This window comes from Sus scrofa, chromosome 1 (genome assembly GCF_000003025.6).
Source record: "Sus scrofa isolate TJ Tabasco breed Duroc chromosome 1, Sscrofa11.1, whole genome shotgun sequence".
NCBI lineage: Eukaryota > Metazoa > Chordata > Mammalia > Artiodactyla > Suidae > Sus > Sus scrofa.
This window is the reverse complement of record NC_010443.5, coordinates 3,399,603-3,426,919: the sequence shown is the minus strand read 5'-3', so window position 1 is coordinate 3,426,919 and position 27,317 is coordinate 3,399,603. Positions and strand designations below refer to the sequence as shown.

Sequence of the window (27,317 nt, the reverse complement as noted above, 5' to 3'; positions counted from 1 at the left end):
ACGTATACCATATTAATTTTATTGGAAATTTAAACCAACCCAAAGAAATGTATCTTCATTCATTTATTCCTCTGCAAACTCCCACGCTGTATCCACGGTGGCTGTGAACTTTCATAGGTCACTCTGCCAGTCGCTTGAGCGATTTCACCCCATTCTTTTAATTTTACAAATTCATTGATAAATTTCCAAAGGTTCCTTAAAATACATAACAAATGAATACAATAGGTTACAGAAAAGTACATGAAGCATGAAAGACAATTTCAAAATAAATGTCTGTGTTAGGACACATTTACATGAAAGCTTAAAAGTAAGACTTTGCAACCCTCCATACTTTCATCTGAAAAGGTATTCCTGGCAGACTTTTGGCCTTGACTATAACCAGCTCCTCTTGCTACTTAGGGTACTGTCTCCTGCAACATTTTCCAGGCTGTGTAGAGCGTGGCGGCGGAGGTGGGTTTACCTTGACAGTGATGATGTTTCAGCACCAGGTCAGGCCACGGTCATTGTCGAGGCAGTGGAAGGACTCTTCCCACTTCTGTGTTTGTACTTCTGTATTCCCTTCCTTTGAGGACACCCAATATAAGACAAGCCTCCGAGTTCCTACTCTGTCTCAGCAGGTTAAGAACCTGACGGAGTGTCCCTGAGGAGGCAGGTTTGATCCCTGGCCTCACTCAGTGGGTTAAGCATCCAGCGCTGCCGCAAGCCGTGGTGTAGGTCGCAGAGGCAGCTGGGATCCGGTGTTGCTGTGGCTGTGGTGTCGGCTGGCAGCTGCAGCTCCAGCTGGATCCCTAGCCTGGGAACCTCCACATTCCTGAGGTGCGGCCCTATAAAGAAAAAATAACAATGCAAAGCTCACAAAACCTGGATCTACCTGTGTGGCTCAGTCCGCAGCCCCAACACCTCTGCTTCGTGATTTTCCCTACCATGCCAGCTGGGGGTGGATGGTCTCTGTTCTGGGCTCCTTTGCTGCTAAGAGGGGCCTTGGGACGTGGTGCTGCCAGGAGAGGCGGGTGGGAGTCCCTGGGTAGGGCTTTCCTTTCTAAATACAATCTAACCGCCTCCTAACGAGGGGCTCTTCCCCACTTGTCCCTCACTGTCCCTTTCTTCTTCTGCGTGACGTGGGCGCTGTGCCTGAAGGTGGCCAGGCTGAGGCCTGAGAAGGAAAGGGATCCTCCAGGGAAGCGGGGAAGGGAGATGAAAGAACCCTGGTTCCTTGAGGATGTCCCGGGACCTACCACTAAGTGTCTTTTTACATGTTGATACCAGTAAGCTCGTATCGCAAATACGGACTTAAACCATCAGTGCTTTTTCCCAGCCTCTCCGCAGCCTGAGATCTGAATGGTGGTACCAACTCAAAGGAAATGAACTATAGAAAGTCCAAATTTATGCAGCAGATGATATCAATTAGCCACTTTATTTTTACATTAAAATGTTCAGGAGTTCCCATTGTGGCTCAGGGGGTTAAGACCCCGACATAGTATCCATGAGGATACAGGTTCAATTCTGGGTTAAGGATCCAGGGTTGCCACAAGCTGCAGTGCAAGGCAGCTCGGATCTGGTGGTGCTGTGGCTGTGGGGTAGGCCTGCAGCTGTAGCTCTGATGCGACCCCTAACCTGGGAGCTTCCATGTGCTGCTGGCTCAGCCCTAAAAACAAGGAAAAACATAAAAATAAAAATTTCCGAATAATAGACGTCTCGGTTTTTTCAAAGATGGAATATCCCTAAAAGCCATAGCCTGCCTCCACACCTTCCCCACTCCTGCCTATGAACAGTCACCCTCAGCTCTTCAGCTTTTTCCAAAAAATTTATTTCTATATTGCTAAATAATATATACAGTGGAGATTTAAATCTTGAACTAAGTATCCTTGAGCACAGGAAAGGATGTAACATCTATATGTGAAGTTTACACTCAGGAATGCCAGTACTTCAAAAATACTGGCTCGTGTAATCTAGTTTTAAATGGATGGTTTGAGAACCGCATCAGAATGTAACAGCGCTTTGATCAAGGCGTCGATACGTACTGTTGTTCCGCCTCATTCAACTTGCTCTTCCCCAAGCTCTGATTCACGTAGTTTTCAATATTCTAGCAAGAATTAAACAAAAAAAAAAAGACGATAAATTAAAAGAATTAAAAATCATTTGGCCACGTATGATGGTCTGATACTGGTTACGTGTAACGGCAATAATGTTGCCAATTACATTCAAACACTTTATCACCTCTAGAATCAGGCCTTGCATACTAATTCATGCTCCATGTAACACAGAGAGATGTACACATGCAATCAAAGCAGCGCTAGAATCTATTAAGCAACAAATTGTAACCATGTATTTTGATGGGCTGTCCTGAAAGTCCTTGGGGAAACTGGCTCATCACATTCCCTGTCACAGAATAAACTCATTACAATTACTTGTTATGCGTGGAAGGATTATAGAAATGGGCACGTCTGATTGACGCATTCAAATACTGAAAAAAAGAATTTTTTTCATTTATACAAGAGCTTACACCGGCCAGTTTTAAGCTAACATCTCTGCAGCAAGATATTTCTAACATTACAGAAGGCTATCATTTTAGAAAGATTATGCATATATCTTCATGTTTGGTTTAGGACATGGTACGAGAACTTACTAGAGGAAATAACATTTCTATGGAAAAACACTGATTCACAAAAGCTTACTTCTATTTTCTTCTTTAAAATTTTATTTGCTGTTTCCAATTTTACAGTTTCCGTCTGAAAGAAAAAAAAAACGGTTTTAAAAGAAAGATACTTGGCTAAGAATATTTGGTAAATATTTTTCCCCCATCTTAAGGAACGAAAAGTACTATGTGATTGCTGTTCTTGTAATTTCAATAGTATTCAAAAGCCCACCATTTAAAAACAATGGATAAACAAAAATGACTTGAAGGAGATGCAGTAAGAGGGAAGGATTCTGGCCCCTGGATCAAAAACTACAGGAGGTGAGGGTGGAGGTAGCAAAAATCTAGAGAATTCTAGGGAAATTCCAGAGTAGCAGAAATTTTTAGGATGGCTGGATACAGCATAAACATAAAACTGTCCTTAGGTCACATACATACCTGCAATAACAGTTTATAATCTGTAATGTTAAGAAAAAAGGAGTTCCCGTCGTGGCTCAGTGGTTAACGAATCCGACTAGGAACCATGAGGTGGTGGGTTTGATCCCTGGCCTCACTCAGTGGGTTAAGGATCTGGCGTTGCCGTGAGATGTGGTGTAGGTTGCAGATGCAGCTTGGGTCCCGTGTTGCTGTGGCTGTGGTATTGGCTGGCGGCTACAGCTCTGATTAGACCCCTAGCCTGGGAACCTCCATATACTTTGGGTGCAGCCCTAAAAAGACAAAAGAAAAAGAAAAAAAAAGTCCCAAGAATAAGTAAAAGAAAAATATGTGAGACCAATGTATCAAAGTAAATGAAACATAAAATGATCCTGTATGGATGTTACCATCGTGAAGCTGTCACTTCTTCCCCAGTGAGCCTATACACTCACTATAAGCACAATAGAAATAGCAGGAATAGTATTGCTGCATCTGAAAAATTAGTTAATTCTGTACATGAGAATATCCAAATAGCTGTCAACAAGATACTGACGGAGAGGAGGTGCCAAGGCTTGCTCTTCCAGAGATGCCACATACTGAAAAGGATTAGCAATTGTATCAGGAGGCGGATGATGAGTAATTAAGAACTTGCGCTGCCTGTAAATCCTAATTCTGCTGCTCGCTCAGTGGGACCTCAGCCAAGTTATTTAGCATATTGGTGCCTCGGTTTCCTCACCGGAAAAACAGGGTTAATGATAACCTCTGTCTCTTAGGATTGCTGGACATTAAATGAAATAGTCTTTTTATATTGTTTGCAGCAGTATCTGGCACATTGTAAATTTTGAACTTCTTCTGGTTAGAAATACCATTTCAAGTCCACAACTAGAAATCAACAACTTAATAAGCTAATAAATGCAATTTTTATTGTACCTTCTGGTATTTGAATTATGGAGCCAAACAAACATAATAAATAAAGTACCATAAATTACGGATATGGAACCATCATAGGAAAGCTTCTAGTTCCTAGATTCAATCTATTGAAAGAGGTTTTCATTTTGAAAGAAAAGGTGACATGATTTTGCGTGTTATCGTGCTCACAACACAGAAGCGATAACAGTGTCGCTGTTTAAAAATTCAGCTACAAATGAGTGTGTCTTCTCGGAACATTAGTTTAAAAAAGGGGGGAGCAGACTCTAAAATGAGAACACAGAAGGAATCTGAACATGTTATTTTAAAAGAGGGAAGCAAATCAAAGCAGGCTGGGACCACCAACTTCCTATGCACTTTATTATTTGGCTTAGGAGTTCCCGGGGTGGCGCAGCACTCAAAAACCCAACTAAAATCCATGAGGACTTGGGTTCGATCCCTGGCCTCGCTCAGTGGGTTAAGGATCTGGCATTGCCATGAGCTGTGGTGTAGGTCGCAGGCGAGGCTCGGATCCTGCGTTGCTGTGGCTGTGGTGTAGGCCAGCAGCTGCAGCTCTGATTCGACCCCTAACCTGGGAACTCCCATGGGCCGCCGGTGCAGACCTAAAAATAATAATAATAATGAGGCTTAAAAAACAAGTAACGTTGGGAGCACCTTGAGGGCAGTGGCTTGGGACCCAGCATTTTCACTGCCGTGGCTCTGATCGCTGCTGTGGCACAGGTTCGATCCCCGGCCCAGGGACTTTCCCATGCCTCAGGAGAGGCCAAAAAAAAAAAAGGGTTGGGAAAACACATGTAATTCTACAACCCCCAAAAGAATAAACACATATCACTAATAAAGCCTGTAAGTGGAAGTTATACTGAGTCAGGTTCTGCACAAATAAAATTTATGTTATAACCTCAGCAGTAGGGCATCGTAGCATTTCAAACATAAATCATAATTTATATTACATTGTTTATCAAGAAAATGGTCAGCAACCGTTGCTAAAGTCTAATAGAGTAGATTCTTGGTGACAGTAACTAGTCCTGCCTTCCAGCTAACTGAACAACTCATCTCTACAGAATTTTTATCACCTTCGTTGTTGTTGTTTTAGCTACATGTCTTAAGTATTCTAATCATTCAATATAAGTGTTTGGAAATCAAAATATATTTGGACCAGATCTTGTGTTATTTTGTTCCCTATTGCAAAAGCAAATCGCCTCACATGTTTGCGAAGGTCTTCAAGCAAAAGAACGGTGTAGACATTCAAATAAACCGTCCGCATACCTCTAAGCTTTTAATCTTATTCTCGGTGATACACAGAATTCCAGTGTGAACCAAAGTTGTTTTCATTTGTCTTTCAAGAGCTTGGATTTCGTCCCATTTATTGAGTATTTCACACCTCTTTCTTTCGACCTTCTCAATGAGAGTAAGGGGCTCCTTGTCCGCATTTTTCTCAGATGGTTCTGGAATATTTTTAAAAAGCAAAGTATTGCTACGTTTAATATTTAGCCCTTATTAATACAATTATGAATTATTAACAATATTGTGAATGGTGCATATAGTTGTCAAATACAATGAAACTCAAATTTGAAGCAAATCAATAAAAATTATCTGATGCAAGAATGGGGATTTTCCTCCTTGAATTCATTCATATAATTGCTAAGTATTTACTGAGGGCCTGACACCCTCAGTGTGTGGGAAGATGCGAGGGTGAGAAGCGTGGCCAAGTTGAAGCCAGAAGGATGAGTAGGGGTTCAACAGAAGGCGGGGCTGGGGAGGGGGCGGAAGATCAGAATTTGGCACATTTGGGAAAAGGAAAGCTACTGAGTAGGGCGAGAACATTGAGCGTCTGATGAGAGGCAGCAAGAAATAACGCTAGGGGAGTTCCCACTGTGGCTCAGCAGGTTAAGAGCCCAGCACAGTGTCCTTGAGGATGCTGGTCCGATCCCTGGCCTCACCCAGTGGGTTAAGGATCTGGCATTGTTGTGAGCTGTGGTGTAGGCCACAGATGCGGCTCAGATCTGGCGTTGCTATGACTGTGGTGTGGGCCTCAGCTACAGCTCCGATTGGACCCCCAGCCTGGGCACCTCCATATGCCACAGGTGCAGCCTTAAAAAAAAAAAAGAAGAAGAAGAAGAAAGAGGAAAAAGAAATCACACTAGAAAGGAAGCAGCAGTAGATGCGCAAAGGCCCCAACCAATCGGTCAGAGCTGCTGAACACTTTTCTGCTGGGAAGAAACGCCGTCAGATACCAGTCGTTCCTTCCACGGGATCAGACATGAGAAAGGCAAGGCCCCGTCCGGAGGACCAGGTAGGACGCTACCGCAGTCCCTGGAACAAATCAAACAGGACAGTGCCCGTGGCATCAGGGAGGTGCCGAGAGACAGAAGCGATTTAGGAACGAGACAGGAGCTGGACGGGGATGTAGAGAAGAGATGGCAAAACACACCGGGTTCCAGCTTGGCCGCAGCTGAGAACAAAGGTGGTGGGAGGGAATAATGAGTTTAGTCCAGCAGAGAGGCTGAGAAGGAGCTGGGTTTGAATCCCAGCCTGGCCACTGGCTACAGGCTGTGCTGACCTGGAGGAGCCGAGGAGGGTGAAAGCCTTTGACTTTTTCAGGGACGTGCCAATCCAGACAGTGAGAGCTAAACCTTGGACGTGCTGAGCTGACACTCATGCGCTGTGTCCAGGAGGCAGCTGCATATACAGATCCTAAGCCTAACAGAGGGCGTTTAGCAGGGAAAAGACTTAGAACCAAAGGCCTGCTGGGCTCCAACAAATACCGTATTTAAGGGGGACGGAGGCGGAGACACAGAGTCACCACTAAGGGGCTTTGATCTCAAAGAGCACCTCTGGGTTCTGATGAGAGCTTCCATAGCTGCAGGAAGTCCTGGAAAAAAAGTTAAGAAAAAGTTTACTAGAGTCCTGGAAAAATTGGTAAATTCTGCTTGTTTATTATGTTGGGGTTTTGTTTTGGGGGGGTGTTTGTTTTTTCTTTTTAAGACTGCACCTGCAGCATATGGAAGTTCTCAAGCTAGGCATGGAATCAGAGCTGCAGCTGTGGGCCTACACCACAGCCACAGCAACTCGGGATCCAAGCCCCATCTTCAACCTACACCACAGCTCACAGCAACATCGGATCTTTAACCCACTAATCGGGGGCAGGGATTGAACCTGTATCCTCATGGACACTAGCTGGGTTCTTAACCACTGAGCCAAAACAGGAACTCCTTGGTTATTATTTTTATGAGTTTCTACCAGTTTATTTAGTTACTGTTTAGCAATAAAGCCTTAATTTTTTTTTTTTTTAATAGTGGCCTGTTTTAAGAGTGGGCAAGAAACAGAAGGCCAGGGAGCTGTGGTCCCATCCCATGACCTGTCAGGAGAGGAACCAGCAAGAGTTCATTGCAGCACCATTTACAACAGCCGCGACATGGAAGCAACCTAAGTATCCATCGAAGAGGGATGCATAAAGAAGATGTGGTACATATGTACCATGGACTATTACTCGGCCATGAAAAGGAATGAAACAGTGCCACTTGCAGCAACATGGATGGACCGAGCGAGGATGATACTAAGTGAAGCAAGTCAGACAGAGAAAGATAAATGTCATCTGATATCACTTACATGTGGAAACTGATAAAAATGATGCAAATGAACTTATTTACAAAACAGGAATAGATGCACAGACAGAAAACAAACGTATGGTTGCCAAAGGGGAAAGAGAGAGGAGAGATAAGTTACCAGACTGGGGTGAACACACTATTATACATAAAATAGACAAATACCAAGGACCTTCTGTACGGCACAAGGAACTGTACTCACTATCTTCAAATAGCCTATAACGGAAAAGAATCTAAAAGATTATATATATACATATGTTTATATAGCTGAATCGCTTTGCTATACACCTGAAACTAGCGCTCTATTTCAATACTTTTTAAAACTTTTTTAAAGTAAGAGAAAAAAAGAGCGTGAGCAAGGTGAGACCCACCCACCACAGAGGCCTGGAAGGGTCACAAGACAAGGTCACCCAGACTGAGACGTGGCCCCGGGGGGACTCAGGCCACAGGAAGTCATTGAAAGATGCCCAGCAGGTAAAGGACACAGGTGTGGTCACGTGGGAGGAAGAAGAACCAGCAGAAGGAGAACAAAACGCTCCTGAGGCCAAGTTCGCCTAAGAACCCAAAGCAGGTTCGACCTGTAGGAACGCCCTCACGTGCTGAGAGGGAAAAAGCGCTGACTCCAGGGTGAGTCGGTCACAGACCTGGAGGAAAAATGCCCTTTGTCTGAGTCGAGTGTGAATAGTCAGGATCAAAGAGCAAGCTATCTAATCAATCTGAGTTTGGTTATTTCACCACACTCTAAACTGTGGGTCTCATTTCAAGATATTTTGGACACTCATGCAGCACGTAAGGGTCGCAATTATTATATTATTTATAATATAAATAAACGGTCCCAGTAATAATGGTCCGAGGAGGACTGGGCAGCAGAGATTGCCGCTGTGCCAGGCCCCGGGCTCTTGCCTCCCCTGGGCGGTCACGTTCAGTCCTCTCAGCGACCCGAGATGGGAGCGCTGTCCTTGTCCCCACTTGACAGACAGGCAGCTGGGGGGAAGCAGTCAGAATGACAGCCGTGTGCCTGGGACGCTGCGACGGGCAGGTGAGGCCCTGTCTGCAGGAGAGGGCACCCCAAGCCCAGACTGAACGCCGTCGTCCAAAAAGCTGACCGCTCTGTCCAGGGACAAAGACCTGAAGACTCCAACCAGGCTGGACGGTCTTCACTGCTGTGACCCTGGAACCGACAGGCCACGACCCCCTCCTCTGTTTCCATCCAGCGAGGATGCCCTGGACAGCGCTCACCGTTTCCCCCTCGAACCCCTTCTTTCCAGACTCTTTCTCCGGGAGAAACACGTTAGTCCTTCGGCCGTTGCTCCAGGGAGCTGACGCTCATGTTTATACCATTTGGTCAATTTGCTTGGAGTCCTTTCCAAATATCTTAGTCAAACCTGGACCTAATTCTCTCCACAGATGCTCTGGCCTTTCTTCAACATTCCACGAAAAGCCACCCAGGCCTTGGAGGGCCATAAAAGGCACACCTTGTCTCTGGTTACAGAGACGTTAAGCAACCAAACTGCCCAAAGCAACAGCAACACGGCTGATCATCCTCGCCCTAAAGGAATCTCTCAAAGATCAACGGCTTCCTCTCTTTAAAGTGCGTCATTGAAACCGCTTCCGAGGAAATGAAGACTCCCTGTATTTTTAACGGGCTTGATGGGAAAAGCAATGACTGAAATGTGATGACCTCTCTGAAAAACCCTTGCAAACAACTAACAGCGGGAGGCCGTGAACGGTGGACCAGGTTGGAAGATCCCTCCTCCCCCGAAGGTCCAGGCAAAACTCACACCGGATGGTCCACATCCCGCAGTTACTTGCCTGGTCTGTTCTTGGCGGACTGCAGCAAGCCGCGCTCCAGCTCCAGGTCACTTCGGAGTCTAGGGAGTGATGACAAGCAGAGCCGAGCATTAGATCCCGGGTGTTCCTCTCCCTTTGGTCACTTTGGTACCACAGTCTTAAATATGGAGAAATAAAACCGCATCTTTGTTAGTTTCTAACAACAACAGATGACCTAAGGCTTTCCAAAGAAATGAGCGCCTGGGTCAGTCCGGTCACCGAGACTGCCTGAGCCACCCATCGAAGGAGCTGGTCTTAGCGTGGTTGCTGATAGGATTTTGTGGCTTGAATTTTAAGAGGCAAGGGAGCAAAGAAACCCATCTTACACTCTGAGGCCAGTAAAGACATCATGAGACCAATAACAGAAGACTCCTACCGATGCTGGAATAGACGTTCCATCTCCCCTATGCACTGTGGTCACAGCCAGTAGAGACAAGTTACAAAGCCTCCTATACTTCAACTGAGAAGAAAATATCAGAAGTTTTAAGAAGGAAAATAAAACCCCTTTGTTATCTCTTTGTATCGTCTTCCTTGTTCAAAAGAGACCACATCAGCTCTCTCATTTCCTATAAATTTAGAGAGAAAAGGGCATCTAATGAGTATGGCATTCACCGAGGGAAATCCCTCCATTTGGTTAAAAACATCAATACCGCAAGTGACTTTAGCACGGCCTGTCTACAAGAGGCCTGAGAGCGTGAGGTTTTCATACACATTAGCTCATTTTATCACAGATGAAAAGAGACAGAAAGGTATTGTGACTCTGATTTGAACAAGCTAAGGTGAAACGGATTAATGACAATGGTGAGAAGCCTCTTCAATGCCTATTTCGGAGGGTTTAGTTTCTCAGACTTTTCATGTGTTATCGTTTTTTTTTGGTTTTGGTTTTGGTTTTTGGTTTGTTTTTGTTTTTGCTTTTTTGCTTTTAAGGGCCAAACCTGCGGCATTTGGAAGTTCCCAGGCTAGGGATCAACACTGAGCTGCAGCTGCCAGCCTACACCACAGCCACAGCAATGCAGGATGCAAGCCACATCTGCAACCTACACCACAGCTCATGGCAACACCAGATCCCTAACCCACTGAGCAAGGCCAGGGATCCAACCTGTGTCCTCAAGGATTCTAGTTGGTCCATTTCTGCTGAGCCACAACAGGAACTCCTAATGTATTACACTTGTAAATTTAGTTATATTTCTGTTCCATTGCTTTGATTTTCTTCTCAGGGACTTTAACTACATTTGAATTGGATCTTTGCCTGGCTTCCAGTTCAACCACTTTTTCTCTGCCTCGTTTTCTTTATGTGTCACGTTTTAATTCTCTTGATAGTTTCCTGCTTTTTTCTAATGCCCCTTGTTATGTTTTCATTCAAAATTATCCTTCTGTAGGCGTGCCCTAGTATTGTCCTTTTCTATAACGTAATTTGGACTTGTTCACTTTCTTTCCTCAGTTGTCAAATCTTGCTTCACGTCTCCCTTTTTTTGTTGTTGACATCTGTGCTTGGGCTTCACTTATTTATTTTTGTCTTTTTTTTTTTTTAGGGCCGTACCCTCGGCATATGGAGGTTCCCAGGCTAGGGGTTGAATCGGAGCTACAGCTGTCAGCCTGTGCCTCAGCCACAGCAACGCCAGATCCGAGCTGCATCTGTGACCTACACCATAGCTCATGGCAACGCCAGATCCTTAACTCACTGCGGGAGGCCAGGGATGGAACCTGCATCCTCATGGATCCTAGTCAGGTTCGTTACTATTGCAGGTCACAGACACAGCTCGGATTCTGCATTGCTGTGGCTGTGGTGTGGGCTGGCTGCTGTAGCTCTGATTCGACCCCTAGCCTGGGAACTTCCATTTGCCACGGGTGTGGCCATAAAAAGCAAAAACAAATAAATAAATAAATATAAATTTTAAAATAAAAAAATAATACTAAGGGGACTCATAAAAAGTGTCTTGACTTTGCAGCTCTCCCACCCAGCCATAAATCCTCAGGCGACAATAGAAGATGACCTGGGACTCCCTCAGAAACCCCCCCAACTCCCCGCACAGAATCGCCGGATTTAGCCGAGTCCCCGTCACACAGGATGGCCTGTGGCAGTGGCAGGGAGGTGGGGTTGGTGTTGAAGGTCGTGTGCCACACCCAGCAGGGCCGGAAAAGTGAAAAAATGCGCTTGTCACGTGGTGTTAACACCTCCTGGAAGACGTGACATCCCGCACAGAGGGACTCAGACCGTGGCCCTTCACCTGTCGTTCCGGTCCAGGGCGGCTTCGACGGCGGCCACGAGCGCCCTCAGCTCCTCGCGGGCCTGGTCCACGTCCGCTGTCCTCACCCTCCTCTTCTCCAGCCCCTGGAGGTGTGTCAGCAAAGTCTGGGCAGGACGCGGCCGGGAGCGGGGAGACAAACACAGGAGAGGAGTGAGCCTCTCCTTCCTTGGTTGTCGTGGTGTCCTCAAGGTGTGATGAGTCAAAAATATAAATCCTAACGAGGAGTTCCCATGGTGGCGCAGTGGTTAACGAATCCAACTGGGAACCGTGAGGTTGCGGGTTCGATCCCTGGCCTTGCTCAGTGGGTTAAGGAGCCGGTGTTGCCGTAAGCTGTGGTGTAGGTTGCAGATGCGGCTCGGATCCCGCGTTGCTGTGGCTCTGGCGTAGGTCGCTGGCTATGGCTCCGATTGGACTCCTAGCCTGGGAATCTCCATATGCACGGAGTGCCAAAATGCAAAAAAGACCAAAAAAAAAAAAAAATATATATATATATAAATCCTAATGAAAACAGGTAATTAAAGAGTTCCCATCATGGCTCAGTGGTTAACGAATCCGATTAGGAACCGTGAGGTTTCGGGTTCAATCCCTGGCCTTGCTCAGTGGGTTAAGGATCCGGTGTTGCCATGAGCTGTTGTGTAGGTCGCAGACACGGCTCAGATCCCGCATGGCTGTGGCTGTGGCTGTGGTGTAGGCCGGCGGCTACAGCTCCAATTAGACCCCTAGCCTGGGAACCTCCATATGCCAACGGAGCAGCCCTAGAAAAGGCAAAAAAAGAAAAAAGAAAACAGGTAATTAGGGAGGGATGTGTTGGAGTAGTGACAGCTAGTCACGTGGAGATCTGGGTAAAACATCTCTTTTTTTAATGGCTGTACCCGCAGGATACGGATGTTCCCAGCCCAGGGATTGAATCCGAGCAGCAGCTGCAGCAACATCAGATCCTTTAAACACTGCACCAAGATGGGAACTCCAAACATATATTTTTAATTTTAAGTTTTTATTCCTAAGAAATTTTAAAAGTGGTGGGGGGGTTCCCTCTTTGGGTGGGGGAAAGAAAATGCTGAAGAAAGTGTTTCAAGCACATTAGTAGCAGCGCTACAATGATGTCTGCTAAATTAGCAAGAAACGATATTAACTCAGTTCTACAAACAGACTCACAGACTTGGGGAACAGATGTGCCATCGTGGAGGGAAGAGGGAGGGAGGGGGTGGTCGGAGAGGGTGGGGCTGGTAGATGCGAACCAAGACATTTCGAGTGGGTAAGCAACGAGGGCCCGCTGTACCGCACAGGGAACTCCATCCAACCTCTTATGAGAAAATTTATATATATACACATATATGATTGTAAAGCGATGCTTCTCAAATGTGGTGAAACAAAGGTCTCGCCTCCTTAGGTGATGGGCTGCCCAAGCAGACAGCCTGGGGATTTTTTCATACTGGTGTTTGATTGGGATTTGGGCATATGTGTCTTTGTGACTCAACCTCAGAAAATAAGGAACAGGATAGACCCCCTAACTGGAGACTTTCTTATTCCTACCAAAAAAAAAAAAAAAAAAAAAAAAAACCCCTTTTCTCTTGGAGTTCCCATTGTGGCTCAGCAGGTTAAGAAGCCACCTAGTATCCATCAGGATGCTGGTTCGGTCCTTGGCCTTGTTCAGTGGGTTAAGGATCTGGTGTGGCCATGAGCTGTGGTGTAGTTTGTAGATATGGTTCAGATCCGGTCTTGCTGTGGCTGTGGTGGAGGCCGGCAGCTGTAGCTCGGATTGGACCCCTAGCCTGGGAACTTCTATATGCCACAAGTGCGGCCCGAAAAAATAGTCCATCTAATTTATAAGACAGGCTTTTAAAAATTCATTGAACTCAAAATGTCAAAAGTCATCCTAGGATAGCGCTATATTCTCTTAGCTCCGCACTTGATGACGACAGCCCTGCAGTCCGTTTTCCTTCCTGAGCATCCACAGGTGCGACCCAAGCCTGGCGGGAACCCTGGGCCGTGGCCACGGTGAGATGAGGTGGCGGCGGCTGATGGGGGCTGCACGCCCGCCCTCTCAGAGTATCCTTCACTCTCCCGCCCGAGGAGGGCAACTGGAGGTGCTTCCCGGTAACTACCCACAGCGCCCTCTCTACTCCCAAACCATTCGCGGTGCAGCCGCTTCAGGGTCGGGGATGCCCGTCCATCTCTGCCTCCAGCTTCCGGGCTGCACCTGCATCCAACCCGGTCAGGGCCCTGGTCACTGGATGAGAACCCATCCTAAACACCTCATCCTAGCCTGATTCCACCTGCACAAGCCCTAATTCCCAGTGAGGTCACCCAGCCTCCAGCTGAGCACAGTTTTGGAGACACTATTTCGTCTCATCAGGAAATCACAAGTCGGGGGGTGCTGGTCACAGGGGGAGCAGACGTTCAAGGGCGACTTAAAAACAGCGTTGGATACAACGCTGCAAATCAGCCACACCCCGATAACATTTTTTTTTAATTAAAAAAAAAAAAAAAAACAGTGTTGGACACTCCGGAGATATTTGTGGGCCGTTTCCTTGCTTTTATATTGATGTCCTAAAAAATTACCACAAACTGAGTGGCTTAACACAAAGTTATTATCCGAGACGTGGAGAGCAGAAAGCGGGGTGAACTCGGCTGCCTCTGCTCAGGGCTCACGGGGTTGACATCCAGGCGGGGGCTGAGCTGCCTTCCCTTCCAGAGGCTCTGGGTCCAGACTCCTTCAGGGATCTCGCAGGACGTTGGCAGAAGCCAGTTCCCTGGGGTTGGAGGACCCAAGTGCCCCCTCCTTGCTGGCTCCCAGCTCTCAGGGGCCTCGCTCCAGTCTCTGCACCTGGACGCTCCAGCTCAGGGCCCCCGGCAACCTGAATCCGTCTCAGGCTTGGAATCAGGGATCTTCTGCCACCTCGCCCTTTGGACCCCAGCCAGAAAAAGTTCCCTGCTTTTAGGGGCTCGAGTGATTAGATCGAGCCCACCCAGATAATCCAGGACAACCTCCCTCTTTTAAAGTCTGTGACCCGCCTTCTTAAGACACCTGTTAGCCTCCAGCGGGAGGCTGATGCCCTGTCCCTGGAACCCACGGGAAAGATCTAGGCGCTGCACACAGAGCCGGGACCATCGTGTCAGGGCGCTGGTCTCCCAGCAGGGAGCGAGGAGAGAGAGGCGGAATCCGAGCAAAGCAAACCCACGAGGACTGGGTTACGGAAGGACAAGCCTGCAGGGATCCCCGGGAACTGGTGGCCAGAGGAGGTCGCCCAAAACGAGACATGCGCCTGCCTCCCCGTCCTGACCTTCTCCGGAAGGGAAGGCAGCCCAGCGCCCGCCTGGATCTCAACCCTGTGAGCCCTGCGCAGGAGGCTAGTTGGCTAGTCCGCTACCTGGGGGACGTCTTTACCTGAAGGCTAGTCCTTCTCTCGTGTCCTTCAGGGGAACAGAACCCGCTCCTGACAAAGGTATCAGCCACTGGAAAGTCTAAGGGCACAAAGGGGGCTTCGGGGATTCAGACGGTTTGTCAGCGCTCAGGAAGTTTGATGAAATGAAGAAACAGGCCGGACGTAGGACTTGCGCGATTGACAGTTACCTTATTCTGTTCTGTGGGCTGGGTCTTCAGAAGTAACAGCATGTAGAGTTCATATTCTTCCTGGGAAAGAAAGAAAGGGAAGGAAGGAAGGAAGGAAGGCTCCAGTGGAAATACGTTATGAAACTACAGCACCTTGCAAGTTTTTGGCATCTGTAAATAAAATTGTTAAAGGGTATCGATTCAGCTCATTTAAAAGCTATAAGATGCTCCTGTGATATATTACACAGCACACACCCTAAAACGTACAAAATCTCGCCGTCTTTAAAGTGTATTTGAGAACTAACTATTGATCACCTCAGGACAGAACCACAAAACGCCCTGTCACATCGATGACACATGACCTCCTGCCACTCGGAAGCCCCGCGGCTTGGGTCCTGCTGACTTGCCTTGATGGCTCTCTAGGGAGGGGGACCGTCTCTGGAGGACAGGCCACGGCACCCTGCTTACGAGCCTGGCTTGTCCTTGGACACTGGACAGTAACAGACTCTGTAACAACTGAATTCCAACTCAGCTTTGATGTAACGGTTACTTTCACCAAGAAATCACAACAAATTTACGGCTCGATAAAGATTCACATAAAATTACATATGCATAACCATAGAAGTTTCTGTGTTATATACATAGGTGAGTTCGTAAGAGCTTATATATACTTAGGAAGCTTTAGTAGAATAATCTGGGCTTGCAGATGAGCTAGCCAGCCGTTTATTTCACGTGTTCCATTTATGATTCGTGTGCTGAAGGCACATTCCCGTGAGTCCATGAACGATATTTCTCGTGCATAGAACAGACACCGTGACATGCGGCAGAACTTCTGTGAGGCTTGAGCTCACGTGTGCAGAAGGCCATGCGTGGCTGCCAGTGGTTTTCTGGGAAAAGAGGGTTTCTAGTACCTTAATTTCTTTCAAGATGTCACCAAATATCAAAGAACTATTGCAAATATCTTCAAAAACTTCTCCAAAGACGTGCAGCCTGTTGAGGTCTCCAGGGTCACATACACAGACTTTCTGGAGCTCCTGGAGGAAAAAGAGAACCAACCCCTTTTTAGGGCGTCTTAATTTTCCTTTTGGCATAGTTTCTCAGCTTGGGGAATCAGACACCCCAAGGGGCTTTCTATCAGGGGGTACAGCTCCCACCGCCCACGCATCCGCCTCAGCAGAGCTGGATAATGAACTGGAGCGGGGGACCAGTGATTACTGGTGATCTAAGTTTGGTGAGTCTGATTTTTCTTTATTTCTTTCCTTGCATTCTGCAGTCAAGAATGTACTTTGCCCCACAACGTCCTCAAGGTCCCTCTCTTTCCACCAGACCTCTGAGCCAAAAAGCCTCAGCAGCTTTGGGGATTTCGCACGTAGACGCTTTCCCGCATCCTCATCTTACGGCGCCAGGTCCCCCGTCACTAAGTACCAGTCTCCACCCCCGACAGCTCAGGGAATCGCTTCTTGTGACGTCAAACCACCTTCGGCAGGTGCCTGACCCCGACGCGGACCTGACCTGCACTGCTCAGCTCTCTCCTCGCCCTGCCTTCACGTCGGGAATACCTCTTCTCAGACACTCCTGCTGCCCCGGAAACAGGCGTCGATCGCAACTGCAATGCAGCAGCCAGCGCTGTCAATCACGAAATCCCTTCCACCTACCAGTGTCCAAACTTAACCTTCAGTCATTCCGCCCTGTTATCAGCCACATCACGTGGCGGTTTTCTCAGCCCCTGGCAGCCCTTTTCTACTCTACCTGGAAACTGCGGATGAGGCATTGGAGGGCGAGGCTCCGCCCACCGTCGTCAGAGCCCTGGAAGTAGCTCAGGTACCCGCGGGATCAAGAGCTGCCCCCTCACCTGCTCCAGCTTCTTCTCGTGGCGCATGGCTGCCTTGCTCCCGGTGAAATCGTTCTCCAGGAGATCCTGCTTTGCAAGAACTTGTTTCTGGAAACTCAGGAACTTCCTGTAACTGTCTGCTTTCGTTATGCCAGCCAGGTGTGAGCTGACGTACTGGTACCTGTCCGGGCCTGATGCGGACGACACGCACTGGCGGCTGGACTGGACCGCTCTGAACCTCAGAACCCTCATGTCCGGCAGCCGCAGCTCTTCCCTCTTCGGCCGATCCGGAGACCCCTCCTTTCTCAGAGCCGCCTTGGGGATCACGTCCTCCTCCGAAGGGTGGGAACTGGGTGCCCCAGGGTTCAAGTACCTAAAGAGTGCTGTGTTCTGGGTGTCATCGGGACCCAGAGCTGTGTTGACGGTAAAATAAGCCAAAGCATCCTTCATGCTCTCGATCTTCTTACCAGATGGCTTTTCCACATCCAAGGTTTTCTCCTCCTTGGGCCTGTTGGCATTGGGCCAGTGATACAGGATGGTCGCGGGGGCCTGTAGAGCTTGTTGGGGTTCAGGTGTCCGGAGGTGTACAGGTAGACATCCTCTCTGTGCCCTTCCTGGAGCTTGTTCAGAAGTTTCCTCAGGTTGCACAAGGTCCTAACACCTGGCGTCTCACAGTGTTTCCACCGCAGGTAAACTGGCCGGAGAAAACAAGACCATTAAATGCCACTTTTAGTTCCACAAGGAGGCCAGGACTCGGCTGCGCATTTGCTGAGCTGTCAGATCCCGTTCCCAGAGCAGGAGCCCCCAGATGCAGCGAGGAAGCCAGTGCAGGCCAGTCTGGCTGCAGCCAGGGCACTGGGGGTACAGGTGGGCGACTCCCATCAGAAAGCCCAAGACCCTGCAAGGCCAGGTTAGGGCTGTACCTGTGGCACCTGGCTGGGGTCGAATCGGAGCTGCAGCGGCCAGCCTAGACCACAGCCACGCAGACCCAAGCTGTGTCTGCGACCTACACCACAGCTCACGGCAACACCAGATCATTCACCCACTGAGCGAGGCCAGGGATTGAACCCGCATCCTCAGAGAGACTATGATGTGTTCTTAAGCCACAGTGGAACTCTGGGATTCCTTACTCTATTAGCAGAGGCTCTGGAAGAAAAGTCTGAAAGCATAGTTGTAAGTCTTAGTGATGATGCTTGAAGCCAGCCTTGCCAGGGGATATAGGCAGATGTCTCCCTTTCTCCCTTAAAATGAAATGTCCCAGGAGTCTGGGCCAATCCCTCCTCGGCCGACAGGTCACTCACTCTTTCCCCTTCCCTCCCCACTTGCAGGAAGATAATGAGCCATAGAGTGAAACCTGCGGGACGGTGACAGGGAGCCCAAATCCCTCCACAAACGGTCCCAGAGGTACGAGTCCATTTGGGCACTCGGCCCAGACATAAGCTAGTGGGCCAGCCCGGCCTTTTGAACCCGTTTCCTAGCTGCGTGAGTGCAAAGCTCTTACACAACCTCTCTGAACCACTTTCTTCCTCTGCACAATCGGGATACTCATCCGGGGCTGACTGACAACCAGACAGCACAGCCTGTGGCAAAAAGCATGTGGCCTGGAACAGAGGCTCTGTATATGCTGCCCATCTTTATCAAAGGACTTTCGCACGAGGCCTCCTCGCTAGGCGCTCTGGTCGAACGCCAGGAGGCCCAGATTCAACATGAGAAGAGGGCTTCCTTCTCGGGCCGTGTGCTGTGCTGGTCAGGGAGCCGTCAGCCCCGTGAGAAGCTGGAGGAATAAACGAGCAGAGAGTCTTTCCTCTGAGACCCACCTTGTGCCCCGAGCTGCGAAAGGCAGGAGCAACAGGGCATCGAATCAGGCCCACCTGCGCCCTCGAGGGCCTGTCCTGAGCTCTCAATGACCGAGAATTTGCCCCAGGACACCCCCATCTGTACTAGACTCCTTCTGTAACAAGGAAGCTGAGGGCAGTGATGGGACCAGCGCAGGTCCTGACACCTGACACGGGGCAGCGCTGGTTTCTGAATACAGCAGTTTTCCCCTAACTCTTGGCTTCTGCCCTTGTTCCCAGGGAGCCAGCACGGCACCTTCTAGGACCCACGCCCCAGCCACTCCGGCCGATCCACGTCTAAAAGCAGGACAGCAAAGCAGGACACATCATTTCCTGTGTCTCCGCCAAGGATGCAGAGAACGGGAGGAGGTGCGACAGCGTCTCCTGCTGTGTGACAAGCCAGCCACACCCGGCAGCGCTGCTCACTCCTCCGTGGTCAGCGCTTCCACCTGCATGGCCAGGCTCTCTGATCTGGGTACCACAGCACAGCCCTTTGGTGTGGGCTTGGCTGGGTCCCTGGAGGCTTTGAGGGGAAATATGCCCTCAGTCCTATTGTGACAGAATCCAGTTCCTTGTGGGCGTAGGGCTGAGGTCCCTCTCACTACCTGGCTATTGCTGGGGTCACTCTTAGCTCTGAAGGGCTGCCCACCTTCCTGGCCACTCGGCCCCCTCCATCCCTGAGCCAGCGAGCGCACGCCGCATACTTGCTGAGCCCTTGACCTCCACGTACTTGCTGTGCCCTCGACCTCGGGACCCTCCCCTGTGACTGAGCTCATGTGGTGACGTCACCCAACACCCTCCCTGCCGCGGGTCACTGGCCCCGTGAGACACGGTCCAGCTGCAGAGCATTGTCCTCGAGTTCAGTCTGGTCTGTACCGGACACACAGAGCAGGGGGCAGGGACTCCTGGTCCCAGAGCTCCACACGCCCCAGGCCAGCACCGAGCGGGGCCCAGGCTCCCTTTGCACTGTCCCGGGGGGAAGCCAGTCATCCGCTCCCTCCCGTGTGGTTGGACACTGGAGGACATGCTTTTGGCAGTAGGACCCTTAGTGCTTCAAAGAAACCAAGTAGGAAATGATAAAATATTCATCAAACAAGTTTTCAAGACATAATCATTATACTTCGTCAAAGGCCCCAAAATGTAAAGAAAGCACTAAAAAAAAAAAAGAAAGAAATGCATCAGTTGGGCTTCTCTAGAGAAACAATCGGTAGGATGAATATATACAGAGATTTATTATAAGGGATTGGTCATGCAGTTCTGCCATCTAGCAAGTCCAAAATGTGCAGGGCAAATAGAAGGCCGTGGACAGAGCTCACCCCCAAATGCCTTCTGCTGAGGACTTTTCTCTTCCTAAAGGGAAGTCAGTCTTTAAGGGGGGGGCAGTCTTTGCTCTAGTCAGGTCATCAACTGATTAGACAAGGCCCACCCACAGGTCCTACTTTACTCAAAGGCTAGCTATTTAAATGTTAATCTCATTAAAAAAAAAAACAAAACCTTTGAAAGAAATATCCACAATGATGTTTGATCAAATATCCAGCTCGGTGGCCCACCTACCCTAACACATAACATTCACCATCGCTCACATTAGGCCAACCCTCTCGGAAAATGGGAGAAGGAGGCGACTTAATTTTTGTTTTTTCCTTTGTTTATTCTAGGTCCAAAAAGGATTTGGAGCCACCAGCAAATTAATTAGCACAATCACTTTCTGACTTAGAATTCGCTTTGCTGAGATTCTGGGAAGACATGTGTCACTGGACTCAGAATCCAAATTCCATTTCCTTCTGCCAAGTTCTTATGACAGATACCAAGAGTCCCATCTCAGCAATGAATATTTTAATTATTTATCTAACTGTAAACATTGTGTTTTGCATATCCTGCCATCTCATCCTGACAGCAGGGAGAAAAAAAGCTGGAATAATTCATTTAAAATGTGGTTCATGATCAGTGAATAAATTTGCTTCAAGTAAAACCAAACCAAGCTCTTGAATAGATACTGATAAGGAAGACATAGTAATAGGTTTGCAGGACTAGATTTGATTTAGTAAATATTTCAGGAGTTCCCATTGTGGCACAGCAGAAATGAATCCACCTAGGAACCATGAGGTTGCAGGTTCGATCCCTGGCCTGGCTCAGTGGGTTAAGGATCTGGCATTGCCATGAGCTGTGGTGAAGGTCGCAGATGCGGCTCAGATCCTGAGTTGCCGTGGCTGTGGTGAAGGCCGGCAGCTGTAGCTCTGATTGGACCCCTCGCATGGGAAACTCCATATGCTGCGGATGCAGCCCCCAAAAGACAAAAGAAAAAATAAATAAATACATATTTCAAGCATTGTTAGCGTTTGACCTTTCTAAACACAGGGTGTTGTTTTTAGTAATTCATCTTTTTCGGGACGGAAGCAACAGGTCTTTAACATCAAAATTACTAGAAATCACTGCCCTGTGTTTTCTGATCTCTGGGAATCCTGGACTCCCTTCAGGAATCTCCTTGGCCTCTTTCTAGAACATTCTACACCACCTGTGTTTGCCATGCTGTCTCCCCACCTCCACCCTGAAGTCAGCAAACATTCCGGGATGTGTTAGCGGCAAGAAGACAGAGAACAGGAGTTCCCACTGTGGCTCAGTGGTAAGGAACCCGACTAGTACCCATGAGGACACAGGTTCAATCCCTGGCCTCTCAGGATCCACCATTGCAGGTCGAAACGTGGCTGGGATCCTGCATTGCTATGGCTGTGATGTAGGCAGGCAGCTGCAGCTTGGATTAGCCCCCTAGCCTGGAACCTCCATATGCCACAGGTGTGGCCCTAAAAAGACAAAAACAACAACAACAATAAAAAAAAAGAATTCAGAGAACAGAGCAGGCAGACCCCACCCCTTGAACTCATTGCCGGGGGCCGGCGGTGGAACCGGCCAGGTCAGGGTTGGGGCAGCAGGCTTTAGACCCCGAGTCCCTCCCTGTGTTTATGGCCCCAGGAACTCCTAACAGAGCCTCCAGGAGGTCCTTCCACCCGCCCAGACTCTCCCCTGCGCTGTCTGGCCCCGTCCTGTAGGCCTGGGCAACTCAAAACTCCTCCCAAGACTCACTCTTCCTTTCCTGAACCCTACAGGTGGTGCTGGCGCCGTTCCCTGTATGTGCCTGTGACACACCTGCCGTGACTCTGAAACTTCCTCAGGGGAAGGAACTGCCTTGTATTCACATCAGCATCTTCAGAAAAAGATCAGGACTTTTTTTGTTTGTTTAGGGAATAAATGTGGAAAGGAAGTCATCTTTTCAGAATTGTAAATAATAGTTTAAAATTTTATTCTGGACCACACGCTGTGGTCCCTCCCTCAGGGGATAGAGCAAATGGAGGGAGTCAGATATGAACACCTGTACTGAGGAAGAATACAGGTTCTTCCTTGGAAGAGACCAGGACTAATGCACTTGGAAGAAATGAAGTCCCACTAAAATATTTTGCAATTTAGCCTGGTTCCGTCCAACAAGCTTTCTCTCTGCCCCACATTCATCTGACTCATCAGTGTTTTCATGCCCTGTGTGGTGAGACAGGGAGTGAGGGCTTCAGAGGCGAAAGTCCCAAAGTCGCCCCGCCTGGTGTAACATCACAATACCCCAGGTTCCCGAAACAAGAGAAGAAATAAGAGCGGGACGGGCGCTTTGTAGGCGGTGAGGTGGTTGCCCGGTGGTTTGTGGTTGCTGATTGCGGTCAGGCCATTTGCTAAGAAAAGGTTCTGAAATGCTTTCTTTTAAAAGAACAGCTAACAGTGTCTAGAAATTTCTCCCATCCCTCCTCCTCCCAGCGGACCCACACACTCCTCTGACCTCTTTCTTTGCCTGTTGTTATGGGATTTTCCGAGAAGGCTCCGGTCCCCACATCCAGTCCTAGACCGAGGTGCCCCAGGACCTGAGCTGCGGCCACCAGAAAGGTTTCCATTTCTCACACCGGGTTAGAGAAGCCGGGTTCCTAGGCAATCGGACAACCAAGGAACATCAAACCCCAAGCCCCAAACCCGCGACGTCTACTTACATCCAGGCTCAGAGCCCTCAGCCATCAGCCCCCTCTCACCGCAGCGGCAGCCCGCCTGGCAGTTGCTGTGGAGACAGACAAACACTCTGAGCCCCTCCCCCGGCTCTTTGGCTGCTGGGCAACCAGGCCCTGGCCCTGCCAAGGAGGTTCTCCTTCTGACCCCCTCTCCTGCCTCTGGCCTTCTTAAACAGGGAGAACTAGATTTACAGGTTAGTTTCTCTTTTGAAAATAAAACACTTTTTGTGATTTGAAAAACATCAACATAACCTTACATGCTCTAATTCCTTTCCAAAGCCTAAGGAGCCAGAGGCAACTGTCCCTTGGTTAGGCATCCTCTAAGGAGATGTGCCAATTGTACAGTGCACAACCCAGCCAACTGGACCTGGAGTTCTAGAGCATCGTAGGTGCCTGTCTCTAAGTGATCATTTGGTTATTTTAGTGTTTTTATCCACAAAGTTCTACGTAGGGAATTGAGATCAAGTGAAGTAAAGTAACTTGCCCGAGATCAGTTAGCAAGGAGTGGAAGCATGTAAATAAACGCACACTTCGGCTGCAGAATCTGTGCTTCTTCCTCAGGCTACCCTATGTGTCAAGGGAGGAAAAGCGAAAACCCTCTGAGGGTTCCTGTCTTTGAAAACTGTAATTCTATTTCCATCTCTTCCAGCCAGAGAGAATTGAGCGTCGTGGAATGCTGCCGCCACTGCTCTCGGGAGGGGTGACTCTGAGCAGCGCTCACTGCTCACCAGCTCTGGGTGACAAAGTGACAATACTCACCCCAGAGAGTGATGAGGATGAAATTGGTGCCTGTGACAGACTCTGGGCACCTGGCGTTTTTCTTTTCTCTCCACTGATGTGGGCCAGACCCTTTAAATCTAAACCTTTTGGAAACCATGAAGTTATGTTCCTGGCATGCTCAGATGGCTTCCTGATCAGGTGTGTGTGAATTTAAGCCGGAGAAAGTGAGCAGAAGTGTTTCCTGATCTCTCTCCAACGTCCACGGTACTCAGGCATCTGACCACAACTCCACGTGCCGACAGGACATGCCCCCTTTACACAAGGGTGGCCAAGCACTGACCCAGGAGACAAAAGTTCCCTCCTTCGGTTAATTATAAATTAAGAGCAAACGTGTGGCAACCCAGGTTTTTATATTACCACCTCTTGGAGATGATAGAGTGAGTCTTTCTGCTCAGAACTATTTAGTGATTTAGTAAAAGGGCCAATTATTTTTATAGACAGACATCCCATTGTCTCCACTCTGAACAGGTAGGCAGGTGACAGAGGTACCCGGTCTCCCTCCACAGGCAGGCTGAAGGGACAGGGCTCTGTGACCACAGGGGCTAGGGGTTTGGCCTCCTCCAGGTCTCAGCCAGCACAGCCCTCATGCTGCCCCTGGGCCCAGGAATGGTTAGGGCTCATTCTACATGGAAACAGAGACTTGTTTAGACCAGAGAAAATAATGCATTTGTTCCCAAGACCTAAGTTTCTCCCAAGTCAATTCTTTCTTTCTTTCTTCCTTTCTTTCTTCCTTCCTTCCTTCCTTTCTTTCTTTCTCTCTCTTTCTCTCTTTCTTTCTCTCTCTCTCTTTCTCTTTCTTTGTCTTTTTTTCTTTTCCAGGGCCGCACTTGCAGCATATGGAGGTTCCCAGGCTAGGGGCCTAATCAGAGCTGTAGCCACCGGCCTAAGCCACAGCAACACCAGATCCCCAACCCACTGAGTGAGGCCAGGGATCCAACCCTCATCCTCAGGGTTCCTAGTCGGATTCGTTAACCACTGAGCCACGATGAGAACTCCCCAAGGTAATTCTTATGGACACATATACAGCAGCGAATTAATCCACCCCATACACACCAGAGTCAGGAAGTCAATGGTCAGATCAATATCAAGCCTTAAAAGCCCACCTGCGGCTCTCCGATTGCTAAATATTTCAACAAACTGTTTGAAGCAGAAATGTATTTAAGTGTCACGTTAAGAGCACAATGGACTCATCTGCCAAAACCACAGGGATCTTCCCTGAGGCCAGATGTCTGCAAAGGAATCCCTGCAACCCCTGCCGCAGCCACTTCGGTTAGGGCCGTGCTATTTTGTGTGTCAGCTCTAGGTGGCGCTGGAGCACATCTTGAAACCCGGCTGAGCGAAGGCGAGGCGCTGGCAGCCGACTCGGGTCCTTTGTCCGCGCGTCCTCCGTCCACCCGCGTCCAGAAAGAAAGAAAGGAAGGAGGAAGTACGTGCGCTCTTGCTTCGCCAAGCCGCAGAAGCGCACGCTTTACTCCCTGCCGATGCTGAGTGGAGGAGAGACAGACAGCCTAGGGGTAAGACGCAGCCCTGAGAGGCGCGCAGAGGAGGGGGCGGTGGGAGGACCCCGCGCGAAGCGGGGCGAGGGGGGCGGGGACAGAGCCTCCGAGCAGACCAGGCGCTGGAGAGGTACTGGTCAAAAGTAAACATTTTCAGGTTTTCAGGTACCGCGTTTTCAGCTAACAAATAAATGAGCACTTATTGTGCAAAATAACTAAAGACCCCCAAAGGTTGGCAAATGGATATATTGACAGAAAATTATTTTTAAAAGTGCGTGAAGTTGAAGTGACGTTTTAAACACCTTTGGGCCTCCTCAGCTCTGGAGGCAGGACACAGCTGCGGTTGGGGAGCTTCAGGCAGAGGGAAATGGCAGAGCAGCCCCGGGGCGTGTGGACGCCTGGGGATGCTGAGAGCAGCAGGTGCGCGGGGAGCGGCGTCGGGGGTGTGTCAGTTGGGCCGCGCGGACAGCAAGGCGAGGCTGAAGGCCTTTACACAAATGTCCCTTGGAGAAGGCTGACTCTGTCGCCAGGGCTGAGACGAGCCGGGGCGGTAGTCAGAGGCAGCAGCGCAGCCAGGGCACAGCTCCCACCGAGCCCCAGCCCCTGCTGACGCCCGTGGAAGGAAAGTCTCCCTTTAACGGCTGTGGTTGCCTTTTGGGGGTCCCCCACCCCACAGGTGAGCCCTCTCCCCCGCCTCGCCCCCCTCCCTCCCTCCGATGGAACATTTCCCCTGAAAACCTCTGTGCTCCTGCTTTTCCAGTCTTAAAAATACGTGAAGGCAAACCTTTGCTGTGGGCCCACCTCTCTCTGAGGCGAGGCCCCCTCACAGTCTCACACTTGGCTCGCCCCGGACGGCTTGCCCATCAGAGAACCAAGGCGGGGCATGAGACCACCTGCTGGAATAGAAACGACAGAGCTCCAGATTTCAGAACAACTTCAGGGCTTCCCTTCCAGCCACCAGACACCGGCGGTGGTGTCGACTGATGGCCACGTACCCTCCGCCCCTGGAGTGCGTGAAGGTGGGGGCCCAGCTCCCAGGAGCTACAGGTAAGAGATGAGCAAGAGTTAGCGGAAAGCTGGGCCAGAGCCCGTCGGGCCCAAAGTCCGGTGACTTCACACGGACAGAGTCGGGTACCTGGAAGGCTTAGGGAACAGGTGTGTGGATGTGTGGCCTCTGCAGCTCAGGCGAGGCTGAGCAGGCAAATGATGTTTCCTTCGTGTGTTAGTATAATAACGTATCGGGGTCATTCTGTATGTTACACTCTTTGGCTTTCTTGTTCGTGGCCGAGCATTTACATGGTACAGGAAAGTCCTTCTGAGCAAGGGTTCTACCTAATGAATGACACGATGTCAGCAAGGCCACTGTCATCTCAACGTATTCAACCACCAACTAAAAAGTTGGAGGTTGACGTTTCAAATAAATTCCTGGGTTTATTGTCCCCTCGTGGTCTCCCCTGTCCACACCATTGAGGAGAAATCCAAGCCTGCCGCGCGGGAGGGGGAGGCTTCCGTCTGCGCGACGGAGGGAGGAGGCGGGAGGTGGCGCGCGGGGAACCGGCGTCTGTGGGTCTGTTTGCTCAGGCTCGGCTTCCTCTCGCGAGACCCACATCAGCTCTGTGTCCCTTGGAAGATTTTAAAAACTCTCTTGTACCATATGTGGGATTCTTCAGCCAAGAAATATGTCGTTGCCCTTTTGTCTCTCCTGGAACTGTGCCTCTGAGACGGGAATCGCAGGAAGGGACAAGGACACAGCCAGTCACAGCAAAGTGACAGGAGGCTTTGGAGAGGAAGGCCGTGTCCTGCCCTCGTCCCCCGGCCACAGGCACCCCGCTGCACCTGCTGGATCCATGTTTGTCTGGTCAGCATTGTTTTTTAGGGTCCCTGTGGCCTTGGGGGGACGGGGCAGAGAACTGCCGCTCTCTGCACGGCTCTGGGATACCGTAAGGCTGAGGAAAAAGGCAGCCCCCCTCCAAAAAAGGCTTCCTGTCGTGGGGCAGCAGAAACGAATCCGACTAGGAACCATGAGATTGTGGGGTTGTTCCCTGGCCTCGCTCAGAGGGTTCAGGAGCTGGTGTTGCTGTGGCTGTGGTGCAGGCCTGCAGCTGTAGCTCCGATTCCACCCCTAGCC

At 49.4% G+C, this 27,317-nt stretch overlaps 1 non-coding gene across 1 annotated transcript; it reads right to left on the bottom strand.

The window, feature by feature from the left end:
* C1H6orf118 lies at positions 1-23,216 on the bottom strand. Its single transcript, XR_001305834.2, has 10 exons — positions 22,899-23,216; positions 17,066-17,738; positions 16,125-16,247; positions 15,235-15,294; positions 11,640-11,764; positions 9,394-9,452; positions 5,243-5,421; positions 2,676-2,729; positions 2,022-2,083; positions 1-195 (listed from the first exon to the last, which is right to left on the bottom strand). It is a non-coding gene; the product is annotated as a chromosome 1 C6orf118 homolog (transcript).